Raw genomic sequence first — 22,412 nt, 5'->3', positions numbered from 1 at the left:
GTGTGGTGTAGCTATTCTATTCAGTTTGATGCCAGCTTTAGTGTCCATATAACTCTATATTGAGTTTCCAGGTGGCAGATCAAAGCAGCCAAGGCTCTCTTGTCTGCCCCTGCTCTACCTGCAGTCATGTCAGGACAAACATGCCTAATGTGCAGAACTGGGAGACACACTCTTTCATTGCTTGAGTCATTAGTTGCTTTTCTGGCCTATTGAAAACATCAGCCCAAGCGTGAGTAGATACACAGATGCTGCTACAGTTTGATAAGGTTGACAGCAGACTGAAAAGGGGGTCAGCATGCAAGAAAGATGGAGTCTGTTTCTTTCAATGGATATTCCAAATTGCAGCAAGGGCAGTTCAGCTGTGTAACAGCCTTCAAACCATAGTGTTCCTAGTACTTAAAGATTCATTAACTGATTTTAATTTATTTGATGTATTTCAAATGACAGGGAATTCTGAGTAGGCAAGGAGTAAAATTTCAAGCCTTTCAACGAATGCCCTGAATGGTGTGATCTTGTACACTCATGTCAGGGTCCTAAGTGCACTAATGGGATTAATGACCCTGACAAAGCCTCATCTGGGGCCTCCAGCCACACTCAGCAGCAGGAGGGATGTAAGATTGCTATCACTTTTTCTGTTTTTTCCACTTTTTTCCCCCCCCCAGCCTTTCTTACTGAGATCCCAAAAGAACCAGTACATCCTTGATGCAGAACAAGCCTGCACGTGGGGCCAGGAGCCCCATTTAAGCTCAAGACTGAGCCTTCAGTCCCAGCCTGAGCTACATTGTAGGTGTGCCAGTCTCCAGTCATGTCTCTTGCTGCTCCTGGCTGGACCTGTGTTGTGCCTTTCCTTCAGTCCCCTCTTTGGCCCATCTCCTGCTGCCTCTTGATGGATCTCCCTCCTGGACCTGGATCACTCCTTGCCATGTCTGGTGCTGTTGGTGGATGTTACTAGCATGTGACTGTGCCCACCCTGTTTGGATGTGGACTACCCCCCATCAGAGAGGGCATGGCTTGCAGTGGGTGTGCCCTTGGCCCCTGGCTCGCCTTCCCTCCAGGGTCAGCCAGCTCTTGCAGCTCCCTGACACCTTGCTGTACATGTTGCTGGAAACCTGTAAGTTTCTATGAAAAAGAAAAGTCTCCATGAAAATGTATTGAAAAGTGGGTATGAAAAGCTTCTGTTCTCACATGGTAGTACTTTACACCTACTTTGATCCTACAAAAGGCCAGCCTGTGAAAACTCAGCAAAGTTGTATACAGCTCATTGTACCCATATCCATGCTTTGATGATTTAAAAAAAAATGCTAGTGATGGCAGCTCTCAGAGAATATATTCTCCATTGGCTTATTCTTCTCATGTCAGCTTCAATGGTATAGATTCGTGTCTAGTTTTCAACCTAGAAGTATTAGACAACTTGATACACCTGACTGAATTTAATTCTTTTTCTCAGTAGTAATACATATTTATTAACGCAGAAATGTGTAGTACAAAAATATGTGAGTTTATGTACATTATTCTTCTATTTTTAATGCTGATATGATGTTCATACAGGCACATACACAAGCACAATCTATTAATGATGGATACTACTTTTTTAAGCTTCAATAAAAATCATGTCAAAGTATAGACAAAATCTAAGATGTTTCTACAAAATATGTTCAAAATTAATAAAAATCCTAAAGCAAAAACTTATTTGTCTCCTATAAAAGAAGAGTTTTGAGAAATACTTCTGATAATAAAATATTGCAAGAAAAACCACTTTGCGCCAGGGGAAAGTGTCTTCAGATTATTTTTTCCAAACCACAGCCCCCACCACTCTGCTCTAATTCACACTCCAGATGGAGACTACAGTGCAACTACAGGGAGAATCAGATATTCAGCAGGTGAATTAAATTAAGATCTTTACAAGGTAACTAAAAAAACCTGGACCCAGCTACTGCTCCTTTCTTTACATTGGGAAGAACAGATCAGATATGCTCTTCTAGTGCCCCAAGCTGCTGAAGAGATACAGCTACTCAGGAAGGTAATTAACAGATGGTTTTATGAGTTTTTTTAAGATTTTTTTTTTTTATGGTTTTTTTTTTCATGAAATGTTTTGTGTTGCTGGACTGCTATTTGTTCCTTGAGAATATGTTTTTTTTTTTTCTTAGCCTTAGGATGAGGTAGCTTGTTTTGTATGTTTTGGTTTTGTCCTATGAGTATTTTTTGAGTACAGGGACCCACTACATGTAGTAATGATTTTTAAGGTAGGGAAGCTTAATACAGTTGATGCCTTGCTGTCTTCTTGTAATGTGCTTTTCTGACAAATTCTAGGGATGCCTTGAAATCTTCAAAAATCCCATTCTGGTTTTGGAGGCTAGGGAACTCGTTCAACTGTTTTACAGCTGCAGCTGTCTATTTCCTGAGTGTGAAGAGTTTGGAGAAAGTCTCTGCTTTCCTGTCATCTTTCTATTCCCGTTTTCAGTGTGGAGCTTATGGTGCAGAGGCAAAGAGGCAGTACTAAGGGGAGAGAAGGCTGTGCTGGCAAGATTTAGCTGACTACTAGTATGAAAAAGACACAGGTGACTATTGGACTTCCCACACTGCTACTATTTCTCTGCTTGCTTATTTCATTGTATTAATTCTCAAATCAATCTACCTCCTAACTTAAGCTCTTGCTGTCTTGTTTCTTATTTCATGTTTGCAATATCTGTAATTCACATGTCTGAAAAGGATGGTGTTTAATTCTCTGATTTTTTTTCCCCCCGCCCCCTGAAACAAACTGATAGCCTTTGTTTTTTCTCTTATCTAATGCTCTCTACCTAAGCATTTCCAGCTAGTGCAGTTCACCACTGAAATACAGACACTGTGAGAGGAAGTATATATTGAAAAAGGCTTGTAACATGACTATTAGCTGGTGTTAGTACAGTATTTCCTAAGTCAATATTGGTTTTGTGCCTATATTTTGAAATTATTTTTAGGAGTTTTTGGCATTGCTTTTATTTCTGGTTTTACCCTAAATAAAGACTGTCTAGATGACTCCATTTCCAACTTGAGTGCAAATAACAGGGAAGTGGAAGTAAGAATAGGTTCAAGGAGCACTGCTCACTAAATTGATGTGAACAAACAGGAAAGTGGTACCAGAGCGCAAGAACTTTCCGACGATCAGACATAATGTGGTCTGAAATTCAGCTGTGCAACTAAAACAGTGGGCTCTGTATACATATGTACATATATATTTCTGCCTAACAGTAGCTTGGTAGTGGGAGAAGATGGTTTCAATAATTGACCACTGGGTATTTTTAGAAGCTGTGCTCCTCTCTTTCCACTCACTGTCCAGCTTCTATTTGTGTGTGGCAAATTGCTTTACATGGGGAGGAGTCTAGGAAAGCTGAGAGAGATGTAGTTCTATACAGTTTCTCCTGCTTTGTTGATTCACTTAATGCTCAATTTGGCAGTTCTTTTAATGATTTTTTTTCCTAGCCTCTTTCCTCTAGGAAGGAGGAAGGAGTAAGTGCATCATGCAGTTATATCTTGAAGGGATATAACTTGAAAACATCATGCAAGTCTTGAGAGCTTAAACTTTCAGTAATGTTAAAGCTGTGTAAGAGACTTCTTGCACAAAGAGTTCTTTAGTATTAGAAAATGGGAATCAACTGTTTCTCCAGGGCATGGGAAGATGAAAAGTCCTTGACTAGCGTAAACAATACCTAGCAACAACCAAAACATCAGCGTGTCATCAACATTATTCTCACACTACATCCAAAACACAGCACTATACCAGTTAATAGGAAGAAAATCAACTCCATCCCAGCTGAAACCAGGACACTTGTGTTATAGAAAAATCTGTCCACCTTCTGAGGCTCACTCCTCTAGGACTGGCACATGCAGCCTGTGGGGCAGTTCTTCAGCATGTGTCCTTTAAATAGAAATGCACATAGGACATAGTTTTAAGAATATTAAACAGTAGATTGCACTAGGTAGCGTGGACAGCAGGACTAGGGAAGTGATCGTCACCCTATATTCGGCACTGGTGAGGCCGCACCTTGAATCCTGTGTTCAGTTTTGCGCCCCTCACTACAAGAAGGACGTTGAGGTGCTGGAGCATGTCCAGAGGAGGACAACGAAGTTGGTGAAGGGTCTAGAGAATAAGTCTTATGAGGAGCAGCTGAGGGAACTGGGGTTGTTTAGTCTGGAGAAGAGGAGGCTGAGGGGAGAACTCATCGCGCTCTACAACTACCTGAAAGAAGGTTGTAGCGAGGTGGGTGTTGGTCTCCTCTCCCAAGTAACAAGTGACAGGACAAGAGGACAAGTTGTGCCAGGGGAGGTTTAGATTGGATATTAGGAAAATTCTTCACCAAAAGGGTTGTCAAGCCTTGGAATAGGCTGCCCAGGAAAGTGGTTGAGTCGCAGTCCTTAGAAGTATTTAAGATGTGTAGATGTGGTGCTTAGGGGCATGGTTTAGTGGTGGACTTGGCAGTGTTAGGTTAACAGTTGGACTTGATGATCTTAAGGGTCTTTTCCAACCTAAATGATTCTGTGATTCTACAAAATAGATAATGTTTTAAATTGTTTGAGCACATATTTTAAGCAGTTCATACAAAATGTGGTTTTGAAGTTCAATTCAGTGCCCAAGTGATCATTTACATGCACTTATTGAATTCAAAGTCCTCATATCTACTGATAAGAAACTGTATAGCTGGATATATTTCAAAGTCAATAGTTGTCTTCATAGAGCTGTGAAGATTATCATCCTGACCTAATCTGTGATTCTGATATCCGTGCAATGCTGTCTCCAAGTATCCATATCCAATAAATAATCTTTGGTTCAGTCAGATATACAATTCGTTGTAATCTTTTAAGAGGAAGGGCAGAGTAAAACTCTTGTACTTGTGCGCTTAACACATTCCTGTTGTGTCTTGCAGTGAACAGCTACATGTTTCTAAAACTGGATTTTTTTAAGACAGAATGTATTAGTGTCACAGTGATGATGTTTTTTCAGTAATGGCTCTCAGATATTGACTACAAAGTAGCTCTTATTAAATATATCTTGTTTCATTCTTTAAGATGTGACTTCATAAGTATTCTTTCTGGTAGGAGTTTTATGAGTTACAGATTAGGTCGTTAACAAACAAGATAGTTAAACGCCATTTTTTCTTTTTTTGTCTGTCTTAAAAAGCACAGATTTAAAGGTTAACTGCTGCTTCTATAACCTGTACACACTTGAATATAAAGTGTTAGAGAAACTGTTTTTCCCCTCCAAATGCACTGTAACCAAAGGCTTTTGCCTCAAAGGTATTAATCTCATTTCCAGACTATTATTCATTGTTATATGAAATAGATAATTTTATTGTTTATCTATATATAGTCATTTTTTTTAAAAAAGTCCCTGTTCAGCAATCAGTATTTCTTATGTGTATGTGCTGATCATGCATGTGATACATCTCACCTTTAAAGCATCTAGAAATAACTGAATCTCACTGAATTGACTCTTGAGATTATTTAAGTGAATAAAAAATTTGCTTTCCTTTTGGTTTATCTTCACTACCTCTTTTCTGATCCAGTATAGCAATTATTTGGTTCCTGGATGATCCAATTACAGGAAATATGAACTCCATGCTCCTAGATGCTTCAACAGCAGGAGGTTAGAATGACCCCCAAACACTTAACAGTAGGAGACTGGAGTGACTATCCCACTCTGGATTGTAGTCAAACTGTAGGTGGAGAAGAGATGTGACAGACAGCTTGTGCTACCTAGCTGTAGATATTGTTTTGTTTCTTTTCTGTCTTATTAACAGTTTAATGGCCTGAATCAGATATGTGTATTTGTGATTTGAATGCACATGTATAAATACGGATATAGCATATGCTTAAATACAACATAGCATTAAGTTCTATCTGAAATATGGTTTTAAAAAAATGAAAACCTCATCCTGAATTAATTATTGAACATATTTATAACTTGGTTTCAAGTGCTTATTTTCTGTTATCTCTGTTATGTGATATTGTTGAGTGGAGACAATTTTAGAATTTGCAAGTCCCTTTTTTGACACAATCACAACATTAACTCAAAGATTCTTCAGAAGTAGAAAATGACAGTGAACCATAAAAGCATGATCTCTTTTATTAAAATATATATTTCACATATTAAATTTAACATTCTTGGCTGCATCTTTAGTTCAACATAACATGAATTTTACTTCAGCTACAGATATAAAGCTGATGAAGAACTTAAGACTTTATTTCATTTATTAATAAAGTGAGTATATGAACTAACAGATAAAGAATTTCAGAAAACAGCAAACACTATGGAAAATCTACAGAATGGCATTCCTTCACTTGTAGTAAACTCATTAAATAGTATAAAATCACAGTGGAATTGAGATTTTTATTTCAAGGTTTTACTTAAACAAATGTTTTCCTAAGGTGAAGAACTGCAGTGTCTTCATGAAGATTTTACATTAGTAAGTCCCCAACTTAGTTTTATCTATTAATCTAACCACTTTAAGAGGATAGCTGCTGTGAAATGGAGGAGGACCCTTACTCCCAGACTCCCACTCACTTGGGTCATGCATGTGTTTCTGTACTCGGAAAATATCTGCTTTGTTATTGAGTAGATGCCTGCAAAGCACAAGCATGTGAGAGACTCTGTGGTACTGCCCTGTGGAAGTGTGCCCTGCCGTATTAGCAGCCTGGTGTATGGTCATTCAGAGTGGTATTTCAGAGGATGTTTTTGTGTTGCATGGTTACAACAGTGAGACTCTGTACCGTAACTTTAATACTTCAGGTAATGAATAGGAAGCTAAAAATTTCTTAGTTTCTAATTTTTGTAAGTTTGTGGACTACAACATCCCTGAGGATGCGCTGGGATATGAAGATAAGGGAGTGAGTGGAAACCTATAGCTTTACATGCTCATGTTGAAGTTCTTGTAGCATTAAAAATCGTAGTTACTTCAGGGTGAAGAATCTTTCTGCATCTACAAATCAGAACATGTGAAGGGGAACTCCATGCCTGATGGCAGGATGGTGAGTTCCCATTATATCTCTTGGTTTTAGCCTTATTGGAGTTTGGAAATGATAAATGCAAGCTTTGACTGAGATACCTGAAGAATGATGATCTATTTGCATACATTATGTATACTTTTGAGTGGCCTTCACGATATATTCTGAAAGCATGGAGATCTCTTTCGTGATTATCAGCCCCCTCTTTGCAGATAAGGGGGGGAAAATGGTTATTGTTTCTATTTAAAAAGTGTGTTGGGGAAGGGAATGTATTTTACTGCAAATGGAGTTTACTGTGAGGTTTTAAAAAACACACCCCCCCCCAAAAAAAGAAAAAAAAAAACACACCACAAAACAATTCAAAACAAACCACAGAAACAACCAAAAAAACCACACACATATGAAAAAAAAAAAACAAAAACACAAACCCAACAAAACCAACCAAACAAAAGAACCCCCCAAAACCCCTCAGACAAATCAGTTTGGCATCTTTACCAAATATAGATATGATTATAGAACAGAGGATTTACATCAGTAAGGAAAACGAACTCCTATATGCAATCTCTAGCTGGCAAACACATACCACTTCTGAATTTTTAGTATGTAAAACATTATTTGGTTGACTTATAGAGGAAGAGAAAGATGTATATTCTACATATGCTTCCCCCCCCCCCTCCATATTTTTGCATGCCCATGCACCTCAAAGAACTTAATTTTGGAACAGAGGGAGATGGTACTTAAGAAGCCACAACTGCTGACTCTGATGAAGCTGTATTTAGTTGTTTCCCATTTGAGATGTTCAAATCTTCTGAAGGAAAAAGAAAAAGTGCATTTTGTCATTTGATTTCTTCCTCTCTGTCTGTGAGAAGACCATCTATATGTCCCCAGGGTAATTCTCAAGGAGGACTTTTTAATCCTTGACCACTTCTCTTAATCAGATTTCTTTCTTTTTTTTTTTTTAAATAATCTTTATATGCTATTTGCATGTCAAGCTAGAGTAATTTCTTCCTTTCACAGACTAGAGAAGATTTAACGTGCATCTTATGTGTCCAGCTTGATCTCGGACAAAAATTCAAAGTGTGTGTATTTAAACACCTCATTGGTGATAGTATTTATCTAAGAGAGTTGAGTCTGTGCACTGCTCACTGGTGTGGTCTGCAGCGCCATTCAACAGTTTGTGTTGGTTGGTTTATGGTCCACCTGTGTGATGGGAGTCTGGAATAACTCATAGCTTCAGGTGACTGGGATGCATTGCTGGGATTGATAACCCATAGGAGTAAGAAATGGGAAGAGGAAAACGGAGATGAGATTCTGCAGCTCTTCTGCAGTTTATCACTCCATATGTTGACCACATTGTATCTCGCCTTTTCAGAAGAGCTGAGGGATGGAAGACTTTTTCTCTCTCATTCTGACTGTATTGGCTGGGAGGCAGGAAATAAAAGGAATCTGTAGTTTATAGAAACTGCAGCAAAAATAGGAGACTGCCAACAAAATAGTGGTAAAATAGCTACTGTACGTATTTCTTTCAGGGGCAGAGGAGTGTGACATAATTTCGCTGACTTAAGCAGCTTGCTTCAGTTGGTTCAGTTTATATACTAACTGCAATCTCATTTGGAGTACCAAGTTTCTTCATTCTGAATGATCCTGGTACATTTTTACACCTTAGTTCTTTTTCTGAGGAGAGGCAGAACATGAAGCAAGTCTATTTCATTCACAGATATAGACATAAAGGTTCTGATTCAACTGAAATAATCAAAAGCATGGGGGAATCAGGGTGTACTGTTAGTATGTCTTTTAATACTGCAGTTTCAGTTTGAACCCTGCACAATTCTAGAGATACTGGAAGAATTAATGAGATCAATTTATCATCACTGCTTCAATTATATATAGGTGGTATTTCCATTCTTCATTGTCAGTAAGGGTGCTTCTTGCTGACAATGTCATCAAAATACATTTTTTTTTTAAGAAATGGTCCTGTATGTCAGCCCAGGAGATGAGAGAGACAAATGAAAAATATTCCTGTAGTTCTACTGGGTTTAAGATCTTGGAACAGATGAGACCCTGATGGATCAAGTTCAAAACCATTCATAATCGGTGATAGGGAGCTGTGGTCTATGTGCAGAAATTATGTTGAAGAGTGATTCATACTTTCAATCTGGAGATGTAAATGTACAGAACTCAAATAATCTCTGACTGGTGAGTAATCCTATAGTGGATTTTTGTGACCTGTTCCTTGGACTAAAAGAAGTTGAATGAAAAACTGCAATAAAAATGTAAATAGCCCTGCATTACAAATGTAGCATCTCAGCTCACCAATTAGGATGTCTAGCAATATGAGGCCTATTACCAAGGGAACAGGAATGCAGTAATGGCAAAAAGTAAATTAAGCTGCTGTGCATTTCCTGGGCCTCAGTAGGGTTAGAATAGAGTCTTCAGGAATACAGACTGAAACTGATGCTGTCAACAGTTCTGTTCTTGTCTCTGTGGCACTGCTTCATACCACTTTTAGAGAAATAAAATCAAATACAAAAGACAGCAAAGGAGTTGTTTTTTATCTCTCGGAAGGACCTAAGTGTCTCCAAATCCTTTGGAGATAGTAATGCTCTCTAATCTGGAGAATGTGTATAGCTATTTTCAAAAATCTGTTATATAGTTGTCGTGATTTGCTATTTTATTTTTTTCTTTCCAAAATCTAAAATGGGAGTAAAAATCCTTTTCTTTCTTTTCTGTTTCTTGGTATAGCTGAATGACTGAATATAGATGTGAGATCTATCTAGCTTGTTGAATACAACCCCAATGATGGATGTAAAGAAGAAATGCCATCTGGGAGACATTAGTAATATATGGGACTTCCAAGTAGACCTGACCTGCTGGAAATATTACTCATTTTTCATTAATGTCAAGATACTTCTGCCAGATGAAGGTCCAAAATATTTTTGCTGTATAGAAACCTCTTGGCAAAAACATCTTATTCAACAAAAGCTTTTAAGATCTCCTTGTCAGCAGATAAGGCAACAAAACACATTCAGGAAAAAGATGCCTGCTACCTCCACATAGTTTGAACAGCATTCAGCAGCAACAGTAACAGAAAAATTTGTTACATAGTTCAGGAGCTCTGTTTGCACAAATAAAAAAAAAAAAGCTATGTGCTGCATTCATAAAGAAGTGGTAATACAAATTATGTATAAAACAAATCCAAACTAATTCATACTGGATTCTTGAAAGCATCTCAATTCTTTACTTCCTCAGGCATTAGTAAATTGTTTACTTGTTTTACAACCTATTTCAGTATCTTACAAACATTAGCAGTGAGTAGAGTAAACTCTGATGTTAAAGTGTGTGAATATCACAAAAAAATGCGTAGAAATAAGACACAAACATTTTCTGTGTTCCAAATATCTGAGCAATGTCCATCAAGAATCCAGGCTTCAACTATGATAATTATTTTTCTTTCAGTTCTAAAACATCAGGCAAAGTATTTTTTGTTATAATGCTGTAGTGGGTGCAGAGAAAGGAGGAAGGCTTTAGAAATGTATTTAGACTTATCCTGGCAGCTGTGCTTTTACTGTTATGTTTTATTTAAATGATTGTATTTAAAATTGCTGAAAGGTGAGATCAAGCAGTGTGCTTTGAAAAAAACCTTCAATTCAGTATAACCAGCATGACCCTTGTTTCACAGTGCTCTTTCTTGAAGGGAGTACATTTTGGCTTATTACTTCAGAAAAATGTTTTCTAATTATCATGCATACTTGTGGGAGCCTGCTTTGAATAAGTGAAGGCTGTTAGGTAAAACAAATGTAAAATGGAAAAAATGTTGGGTTACTAGAATTAATAACAAAGCTACTTGGTGACTATTGGCAATAGTTAGCCATAATATCCTTTATGGAAAGGATGCACATGTAAATAACATTCTGAAGTTAAAGACAGTGCAGGCATCTTGAAAAGTTGGGGAGGAGGGGAATAAACTTCCCTTGGAAACCCTGAGACATCTGGAGCCTGGCATTACAGTGAACCAGATTTTTCCAGCCACAAGAAAGGCAAAAATTGGACCTTTAAAACATTTTCTCTGAAAATAAATTATTAGCGAGAAACTTACCTCAACAACTGAGAGTGCAGTAAGGAAGATGGCTCAGTGTCCCCCATTTTTCTTTTTTCAGCCTAACATTAAAAAAAAGTTTTTAAGATACAGCTATTGTATGTAAATGTGTCAAACTCTGTGAATGTCAGGGTTTTTTAAAAAAAAAAAAAAAAACAAACAAACAAAAAAACCCAAACAACCCCAACAAAACCCAAAAACTATTCTTTATTGAGAGAAGGCAAATGGGAGGAATTTCAGAATGCTGTGAATATCATAGTATAAAATACAAGGATACTGGGAGCAACCTCCCCCAGGGATGTGGTAGAGTCCCCATCGCTGAAGGTTTTCAAAACATTGGACGGGTGCTAGATAATCTTATCTAGGCTTCCTTTCCCACAAAAGCTTGGACCAGGTTGTCTTTCATGTCCCTTCCAACCCGGGCTGTTCTATGATTCCTATGAAATAAATGACCTTTACCATGGGGCTCATGCTGACCGTTTTCAGATGTTAATGCTTCTTGTCAGTGACTTCTGAAGGGTTTGTGTTTACTGCTGTGCAGCTGAGGCTAGAGGAGTTTGTCTTAAGAGAAGAGTTATGAAATATGGTTTCTTTTTGGGCAACTTGTCAAAGCCCACCCTAATTTATGACCAGTAGCGATTGAAATGCTTTACATGAGCTTACTCGCTTTCCAGACAGTGAAACAAACTACAAACTACCAGTTGTGTTGGCTCTATTTGTTTATGGGAAAGCTTGTACTATTTCCTTTAGGTGACTAGCTCTAAGACAGGGCCATTCTGCCAGGGCAATGTTGACTAGACCTCCTTGACAGTTCATAAAAATAACTGAGACCCAAAAAACTTTACTTGAAATGAGGTGAATCCAGATAAAGCCTGAGAGTGACCTTCCAAAGCAGCTTGTGAAATGAAAAAAATACTTAGCAATGAGGAACTTTGTAGGACTCATAGTCTAGCCTTCAGTGCCAGATAATTTTCCAGATATTTTTGCATCTCTTACTTTATGAATATTAATTTATGCTGTGGGGTTCTAGCACCAAACTACCAAGGACACTAAATAGGCATGAAGCAAACATCCCTGCAGTTGCCAAAGTGACTGAAGGGAAAATAACTTGCTTTTTCTGTTTTTTTTTTTTCAGCAAAGGTATCACTTTTTCTCTGGTGGAAAACAGAAGCTGAAGAAATAATGGCTATTCTTTTCAACTTTCTGTTCTGGTGAACATATATATATATTTTTATTATTATTATTTGTTAAACATGAAGACAGCCTGTTAAGGAAACTTAGAAGTATTTTTACATGTTTTTAATCAAAACTTCAGAAGAAAGAGACATGAATCAACTTTGCATAAATGTGTACTGGTCACCTACTTAGCTCTACATAGCATTCAGTAGACAATACAAAAAGTCTAATGGAAAGGTTAAACAGCCACAGAAAACTGCTGAATGTGCTTTATTTATTTATATAATCTAGGAAAACTGCTCTTTGATGGACTGAATTCTTCTTTTCTTGGATATTACCCTCTCCCAAACAAGACTTGTCACTGTAGCAAAAAACCTACTAGATTCACAAAGTGTCCTTGCCCAAAGAGGAAACAATGCTGCAATTTTTAATGGTTTATGAGATCTGTGATGAGAATTTCCAATTCAATTACATTGCATTTTCAGCTGAGGGTAGAGGGAGAAAAATGCAAGCAAAGCCCTTCACTGTAATTCTCCCCTCCTCCCCGCCCACCCCATCGTGTAAATGGTTTTTAATACAATATTTCACCAAGACTTTGGAGAAACTTCTTCAAAGCCTGTAAAAAGTCATGTGTACTGACTCCCTGTGTGCTCAGGAGCTTGTGCGTGTTGGAGATTGTATGCATTTATCTGTTTTTATTGCTAATTTGAACAGAGATCTGACATATGGTGTCGCACTTGAGATCACTTGACACCCTGCTGCCTAACTGCCAATTTCCAAGTAGTATGTTACAGGGAAAGCTGTTAATGTGCTATGAATTTGTAAAATCCCTTTAAAAGGATAGGGTGTTATCTGAAGAGATTTCTCCAACGTGTTCAGCAGGATGCCTGGTCAAGGATATTGGTTAAACATCTATACTGTCTGAATAGAAACAGAAGCTTTGTGGCAGTACATGTGGATGAGGTCACAGCTTCCCACCAGCAGGCAAGTGGTTTCAGACTTGCAAAATGACCACGAGTGGCAGATCTTCACCTGCTGCGGGTGTTACTGTAGTTTCCAGTTCTAAGACTGTAACAGAAATTAAGCAAATTCTCAGCTGGAAACCTAACTAATTCCCAGGGCTGTGAAGTATAATGAAAATAATTCAGAGGAATTCAGCGTTATTGGAAGTGGATCTACTTGTAACGGTTAATGACTGTGCAGTGAAGTACTGGGCTGGTTTGTAACAATGTCCTTTGTTTTTCTGTGTTTATGCTTCCTGTAAAAAGAAATCTCTTTGCACTTGTCAACATAATACACAAAGACAAGCTTTTATTGGGCTAAACATGAAAAATGAAAGCTGGCTGACCACTGCTTCAAGTCAGATGTTGGTCACACAGATACAGTTGCCTTATGTCTTAGAGCAGATTGAATGGATCCTCTACAAGACAAAACCTTGAATAACCATACCTGGGGAGGGGTCGAAACCTGAACAAGTCTATCTGGGTAGTGTGAAAAAGCAACAGAGAAGAAGAATGGAAATATAACTGCATATGCACACATATATGTATGCTTTCAGTATAGTATAGTAACTGCTTTAAGGAGCAACTATTATATCAAAGGTAGATATAACTGAAGCGTAGGGTTTGGGGTTTTTTTTGAGAGCATAAGGGTTTTTTTTTTTCTTTTCAGGACAATAAATCAAAATACTTTCAATAAGAACTTTTTTTCTAACATTGGTTTCATTGATTTCACAAGACAGATTTCTTTGCTCATGTTTTGAAGTATGCGCTTTAAAGACACAGGATCATGGGTCATTGTGTAGAGATAAATATGTATATAAAACAAGTATGGGAAAACCATACACATCAGGCCAGGAATACGAATAAATTGATTCCCAGTGGTTTATTTCAATAGGCAAAATAATTCAAAATCCAGATACTGGAGCATTATTTGATTATATTTAAAACTTATCATTGAATCTTATAATCCCAGAAAAGACCTCTGGAAGTTGTCAGGTCCACTTCCTCCCTGCTCAAGCAGGGTCACATAGAGTATGTTGCCTAGGACCATGTCCATATGGGTGTTGGATATCTCCAAGGATGGATCCACCATTTCTCTGGGCAATGTAGCAAACAAATGCCTGTTAGGTATTCCTTGGCAGAACAGGTGCTGGAAGGCGTACAGTTATGGAGATGACTTCTGTGAGTTGCATAGAAAAGCATTTTATTAAAGGTTCTAGCTGCCCAGTAACAACTTCTGACTTGAACCAATTCAAAGAGGACTTTTTGTTTATTCCTATGTTGTTTCCTTACCCTGGCTCTGCTTTACAATATACCGTAGAATTCCCTGGGATAGCACCCCCTTTACAGGATATCTGACCAATGACACAAAAGAGGGGAAGCAGTGTCCCTCACAGATGTAAACTGTCTTAATTTACCTTTTAATGCACAAAAGACTGAGTACAGCTTGTAAGATATTCGCTAAATCTTTTTAAAATCACTATTTGATGTCTTCATCTACTAAATCTTAATGTAATCCACTTACAAATAACTGCTGAAAATACCGAGTTCTTCTTGAGCCTTACTCCTTTCCCCTCCTCCAGCAAATGCTGAAAAATACATGGTGAAAACAGATATGTCTAAGAAATAAAAAAAAATTGAACATCAAACAGTACTAAGGACTGAAATATTTACTTAGAAGCCTGTCCAAAGAAGAGAACTGCCTCCAAGAGATAATTCAAATATATATAATTTTTTTTGAAGCTAACAAGTGAATTCTTTAAGATCATTAAGTTTTCTGTTGCAATGAGCAGCTTTCCAAACAAACTTCTTTAGCAAAAATTTACTTGGTAACCTTTGAATTTGATTCCATGCACTTAAACTTTTTTTCCTTTTTTTTTTTTCTTTTAGGGAATCCCACTGGGAAACTGACTTTGGATATAGAGTATCTCACATGCACATAAAAATATTTCCTTTATCTTTTTTTAAGTTCATATTTTGTTGTATTACCATTTTAATCCTTCTTGTACATTCAGGAAAGTAACAGACTTGTATACAATAGCATGAATCTTAAACTTGTGATACGGAGATATTCTTTATAATAGTAAGCTGTGATGGTTATTGTAATTGCAAACAACATTCTCTCAATCTTCTTTTGCAAACTTCTCTCTTAATAGAGTGAACAATACAGGATTTTCCCAGATATCAATCCAATGCCAATATTGTCTCTCCAATACTTGGCCAGACCTTGAAAATCTGAGCACAGTAACTTTAATTTTGGAGCAGAAATCTTGAGTTCATGACTATATCTATGTGTTACAAAAATATGTGACTCTGGGGTATAAGGTCAAATCCTCAACTGTGAATGCTTGACATCCTGTGGAAGTGGCCAGACGGCTGACTAGGTGTAGTAATGACATTACTGAGTTCAAGTTCTGAGGATGTGTGCCTGTAGCTCCTCTACAGGCAGCTGATGCTTTGAAGGTAGAACTGTCGTAGCAGGGCATGTAGTAAAATGAACCGTGGGACAGCACATGTACCCTTTTGTGCAACAGATGCTCTTCTGGCTGAGCTGTGTCACTTGACAGAACAGCAGGAGGCTTGAGTGATTACAATTATTTACAAATAATCCTAAACTTCTGTGTCACGCTTTACAGGTTTTTAAGTGTATGTATGCATCATAACAGCATGCATATTTAAGGTGAAACTTCAGTCTTAACTGTCCACAAATATCAGATATACATTGGAATATCCACTAGGAGATTTTCCTGTATCAGTCGCGGTTATTTTTCTCTGCTTTTCCAGTACAAATATTAATGATAATAAAACTGACTTGCATTCCAAGGCATCCCTGGGAATGTTATCTATCTCTGAACATTCATACAAATATTAATGATAATAAAACTGACTTGCATTCCAAGGCATCCCTGGGAATGTTATCTATCTCTGAACATTCATACAAGATTTTTTTTGCTGGAATGCAATATTAGTGGATATTGAACTTACCACAGAAAAGTCACAAGAAAATAAATATTCATGTTTAAATGTGTTATAGAAGCTATCCAGAATTCCGATAGCCTTATAGTACTCTAAATTAAGACAGTAAATGAGGCCTTAGAAATATGATTATAGAAAAATGTATTGACACTTTGAGTTCTGACAGATTTGTCAGTTTTGGTTTCTAAGGTGTACGTGTGGTGAGGCTGTTGGGGCAGGGGTAATTGTGTAGGTTTTGCTACTCATGACTGCCCACCCTGCTTGAAATTTCATTTGTGATACAAATGGCTTCTTCCACACTTGTAGTTCCATGACTATGGGATTGCCATCAAAGGCAAACTTTAAACAAAAACTGGGGCAAATATTGCAAGTGCCTTCAGATCGAGGATGTCTGAAATACAGCCACAGTCATTCTTGAACTTCCTCTGTTGGTATTCATTAAGTATCTCTATATTACCATATGTTATACTGATCTGTCAACAATTCAATTAAGAAAAGAAGCTAAGAATATGAATTTTCTGTCTTCAAATATTTGCTAATATGATTCAATAATAGTAAGACAAATATTAAAAAGCAGCATGGCAGAATATCTGTGAAAGTTCTTGTCTGAGGAATGTTTGAAGTGGAAGAATAACTTGACACATTTTTCCATTAAACAATCAGAGTTTCTATGTGGCAATAAGGTTTACTCTGTCAGGCTCTGCAGGTTCTGGGTATAATTCACTCCATGGAGCTAGTCGACTAAATGAGCCAGACACTGAATATACAGTGTGCGTAGGAGCACGTCAACCACCTTGTGTGTACCCATGTATTTAACTCTGAGGTAGAATGCTTCCTTGGAGTTGATATCCACAGAGTTGTAGAAAACCTAAATACACTTGATCCATGTCGTTATAAGAGCAAGTGAAACCTTAAACCAGTGCCAATTATCCCAATTTTTCTTTAGGTTTTGGACTGTGATTGGTTATATTACTACATAAATGTGACCAACTGTGAGGAGGAAGGAGTTGGACTCGATGATCCTTATTGGTCCCTTCCAACCTGTGATATTCTATAAACTGCAGGTGTAATTTTTCCTGATTAGGTAATGAGAAGTCTCAAATTTGGTGGATTTATAATTCTAGACTTGAATTTGGTCTACTTCCAAACTGTAACATTAAGATTTTCATGTTATTTGCTCTTAACAAGAGAGGGGCTTTGGTAAATGAAAATTGAGAGAGGATTAAATAGTTTTAAGATAGAAATTGAAACTTCTAGCAGTTTCTTGAAGATAAATATCTTTCAGAAACTTGCACTCTTAAGTTTTACAAATGAAGTTATTGATGCTTATCTCTGAAAAATCAATTTTGAAAAATCTTCCTTTTAACAAAAAGGTCTTCCAAAGTTTCATAGAGCGTGCTATTGCATCTCTGTAGAGTTGTTAATTTTAAAATAATCGGGCTTAGCTGCTAGTTAGACTTGGCTGCAAGACTGGAACTCTTGAAAGGCAAGGGACAGCTGAAGGTTTTAAATCCCAAATATTAGTTGAGTTCTGGAAGAAAGGCTTTTTGATACAGTACCTAGTCTACTTTATTTTTCTTTCCCTGAGTGTAAATGGGATGGCTTCTCCTGTGTTTACAAGATCTTAAGAAAAAGTTAAATACTTGAATATTCCTATACTGCTTTCTTTTATGCTTTGTTCTTGCCTATTTTCTTTTAGTCTCTTTAGTGTGTTGGTGTTTTCCCTACAACCTTCTGTCTACCCTACAGCACTTCTAGTAGCAGATCTGTTTTCATAAATCACTTTGAGAGAAGCCAACACTCATTAAAAAAAAAAAAAAAAAAAAAAATTGATTTCTGCACCGTCCTGACATCTAACGGAAAGTTAAAATAAAGGCCACAATAAAATTCCACTGCAATTCATACCATGCTTGTTTTGTGTTCTGTGGATGTGCAGTTTTTCTTTTAGACTAGAATATCATTCTGATTTTAATGGATTTTTTGCTTGTGAAATAAGATGTAATGAAATGAAACACAACGAGGTTTGAGTCCTGAAATCCATTCTCACTTTGTCATAAAGGCAAAGCTTTCACTGACGTCAATGACTGTTTTGCCCGAGTCAGAATTGCATGATTGGGCTGATGGTGTCTGACTTAATGAATTTCAAAGAGATTTAATTTCATGACCAGACAGATCATTTTGGAGCGTCTTTGGCAGCCAGTGGAAATGCTTCTTGTGATCATGTTTTTGTTTTCTTCTTGTTTTCATGCTTATTTAAAGCTTTTTTTTTTTTCCCTGGGAGATGATACTTTAACAAATGAACAGAGTGTTTTGATTGAAAGGATAGTAATGAGATTACTGCAAAAGCATTTAAAGATCTTACTGAAAGACACGTGGATTCTCTTTGGTTTTTTTTTTTTTTTGATAGTAGGACTGAAAAGACTGCTGCAACTTTCTTTCTCTGTAGAAGTTTGGTAACTATGAGGCAAGGCTTATTTAATTAAAAAAAGAAAAAAAAATCCATATGTTTGAATCTTCTTAAGATTGGTTCATAGTCACAGAGATCAAACAAGGAGAAGGCACAGAAGAAAGAAGAGGGAATTTCAGAGCCCATAACAAACAAGGAAAGTGTGGAGGGGTGGTGGTTTTTGTTATTTTTTTCTTCCCCATTTCCTTTGACAGCAGAACTTGCTCCCTGTTCAGCCTAGTATGCACTACGCTGCAACTATTGCCATTTTTGGAAATAATAAATGCAACCAGTCCTAACCTGAAATCAGGCTTTAGCCTATGGGATTTGATAAAGAGAAAATACTTATTTTTAGTAGACCTGCTACACAGAACTCATGATACTTGTTTGTATTTTATTGGTTTGTTTCTTTTTAAACCCACAGGAGGTCTTTGTATATGAAGCTCTTTACAAAGCTTTGCAAGTGACCTTAAGCTAAGGTTGCCTTTTGCTGAAGTGAGGCAACTCAACACAGTTTTTCAGCCACAGGTTGTTTCATAGTTTATACTGCCTACTAGTATGCCATCTATAGCTTGTCATGATATTTAGATTTGAATTGTAATGACCAACACTCCCTCTTGGCCACACACATAGCTATGTGAACAATGCAATGGAAAACAGATTTTTATCCTTATTTAAACAGCTACAAATGCTAATTTAATAAATATTTTTTTCCCCACACGGTTGCTTAATATATGAGTATTTTAAATGGTGCTGGATCAGAGCTATGGTATCTTGCTTGCTGGACCTGGTCTTTGTAAATTTTAATTGTTAGAAGAATGCATTAATAGTAATTTCTCAGAAATATTTTATGAGGTGTTAAATTGCTCTGGTTTACAAAACAGATGTAAAGGGAGAGGTATGTAACAGCAAACTTACTGAACTCTGTTTTCATGTCAGGCTTGCTTTTTCACTTTTTCCCTGCTATTTGAAGCTTGTGAGGAAAAGGCAGGGCACTAAGGAGCTGAAACTACTTTTTTTAAAAACGCTGAAAAACAAACATTGGTGATATGAGAGAGATGGATCAGGATTGTGGGGAAGACGCCCGAGGATTGTCTGGTGATCTGTATTAGGGAACAGAGTCTAAACACGTGGCAATTTCTGACTATAAGATAGACCTTTTCTTCCCTTTCCCTAAGGAAGTCAGTGCTGTGGATGTTGCTTCCTGTGCCTATGTCCCTTGGAGAGGGGACATCTTTGATATTCTGTCATAATTTTAGTGATGCTTCTCTCTGTTGTATTGGAAGAGGAACATGAGATGTCCTTCTCTTCAGTATGGCCTACTCTAACGCCTAAGTGGTGGTCACGTGCCCCTTCAGTCTGGGAAAGGGAATAGGAGAGAACAGCATATGCATTAGCTGTGTTAGATCAGAATTTGGAGGGGTTTATTCCTCTTTATGGAGACACCTTCTGTCATCCCAGAACTGTCTTGAATACTGACCTAACTATTTAAAACTTAAAAAACCTCCAAACCAACAACAAACTTCAGGGAAGAATAACAGCAACCTATAGAGCTAGAGGAGCTGTCTGGCCTCGTGGCCCTCCGTTAGCTCTTCTGATATTGTACCTAGAAGAGGAGGTGAATAGCAAAAAGCACCACACTGGATCAATGGCAGCACACTGTTCCTGCAGCGAGATGAGGGATGAAATCTCTGAGCACTAATGTTGAGGGTTATATGTGGTCAGGGAGCAAGTACTTCAGATAAGAGGAATTGAGTGGTAGGGCATGGAATTTAAACCAAATATTTTTACATTCACCTGGAACTTTCAGTGCCAAGAAAGAAGTTGTCATTTGTAGTTCCAATTAATCCTTAACTAATAATGCTGTTGTGAGTGCAGCATGGCTCCTCAACCAGAATAGTGGTGAAAAGCCATGGAACTTGAGGCATGGCCTTATTAAACGTTACAAAATGTCATGGTGACTCTACTGAGACTGGCACACTTATCAGAAAAAAGTTATTCCTAGAAATGATATTTTGAAAGACAGGTGTGTCTCCACCACCTGTCTGTCTTGTAGCACTTCTTTTCTTCTTGTAGCACTCTTGCTCTGTTGCTCTGATTCCCTTCAGATCCACAGCTCAAGCTAAAACAACCAAGCATGAATTAAGCCATAGTAATAGGTATAGGCAATTATACAGTCATACAATGTATTTACTGTTGAGCTGCTGAAGGATGAAAAGAAAGGTCATAGAGTACTGTTTAACTAAGGGATGCTTAGTATATACACATGAATTTCTCTAGTCTATTCGTCGTTGTTTCGTGCAGAAGATAACATGCAGATAAAGTATTGAATTCAATTCTAAGAATCCTTGTCCAGTTTTCTAACCTTCTAAAGGAAAATGGGCATCTGAATTTACTCATTTATCAAAAATACAAATAAAATTATTGTGACTATGTTTACATGTGCATTTGAAGGGAAAGAGGCAAAAAACCTTTTCTTCTTGCAGAAACATTAAACACAGGAGGCTAGTATTAAATTAACTGATATTCCAGACTTCTGATTTGCTGCCTTCTCAATATGTCAGCAGAATATGTGTTGGTTTAGCTGGAGAAAGTAGTCCAGTAAACGCTTTTTGTCAGGGAGCACTTATTTTTCCTGGTTTAATTTGGGCATAATGTACTTAAAAGCTCTGAAGTAGTATCTCTGTCAGTGAGTCCTAATACCAGTTACAAGATTATGACTCAAGTGCCAAAAGTCTGCTTTGTACAATGAAAAGATTGGGGAAGAGGGGAGGTAAGAGAGCTGGGAATGCACTTTGGAAATGTGATGCAAAACATCATACCTGTGTTGTGCCAGATGGCTTTGTTAGTCACAAAAGTAACATGATTCCAGAATGTCTGAAATTCTTTAGAGTTGCAAGAGTTCAACAGAATCGTAGTGCGTAGTATGATGGAGCACTACCATGCAAGCTCTGCTCCTTGCTTGAAAACTGAACCCCCTCTGTGGTGGCACCAGTGAAATATCTCACATCAGTAGTGGTTTGGCTTTGCAAGAGTTATTCTTAGCTAGCTGAAATCTGTTATTTTGCTGCTGTTAAACTATTCGGGGCTCTTGAGGACTGTTAAGTGCACAGTGGCAAATAACTTACCCAATTCAAGTATATTAAGAACTTACTGAGTTGCTAAGTTTTTATGCAACTGTCCTTTTGGATTACATTTTCATTACTGTAAGGGATCTCTAGAAAGTCCTTTTTTATTGACTATGGCCTTCAGCTAAAGTTCCTCAGTGAATGTTTCACTTTATTCTACATTGGAGTAATTCTTGAATTGCATGTTAGTTTGCAAACGTATAGGTGGTCTTTGATAGCCTTATTTGTCAATGTTGAGGGCATTTCCACTGCCAGATACACAAGATTCAGACAACCTATCTGGAATTGAGCTAATAGGTATAGTTGAACATTTGCCCTTGGTAGGTAAGGCTACAAAATTGATACCTGAAACCTGGGGGGGGGGGGGGACCAACTGGGGATTTTAATATCTAACTTGGCCACAGAAGTTCACATAAAAAATTAGACAGTGTTAATTTTGGAATCAAAACCTGGTTTATATGCTCTGGAAGCAGGTATAGACAGAGTTAAGGTTTAGATGATCTTAAAATCCTATAAGCTTATTGCTGTTCTGGGATACTAATATGTCATGTTGGTATCTGACAGATTTAGAGCAGCAAGTGCACCTGCAAGTGACATGACATGGAACACTC

Source organism: Calonectris borealis, chromosome 4 (assembly GCF_964195595.1).
Source record: "Calonectris borealis chromosome 4, bCalBor7.hap1.2, whole genome shotgun sequence".
Taxonomy (NCBI): Eukaryota; Metazoa; Chordata; class Aves; order Procellariiformes; family Procellariidae; genus Calonectris; species Calonectris borealis.
Note: the sequence above shows the minus strand (reverse complement) of the source record.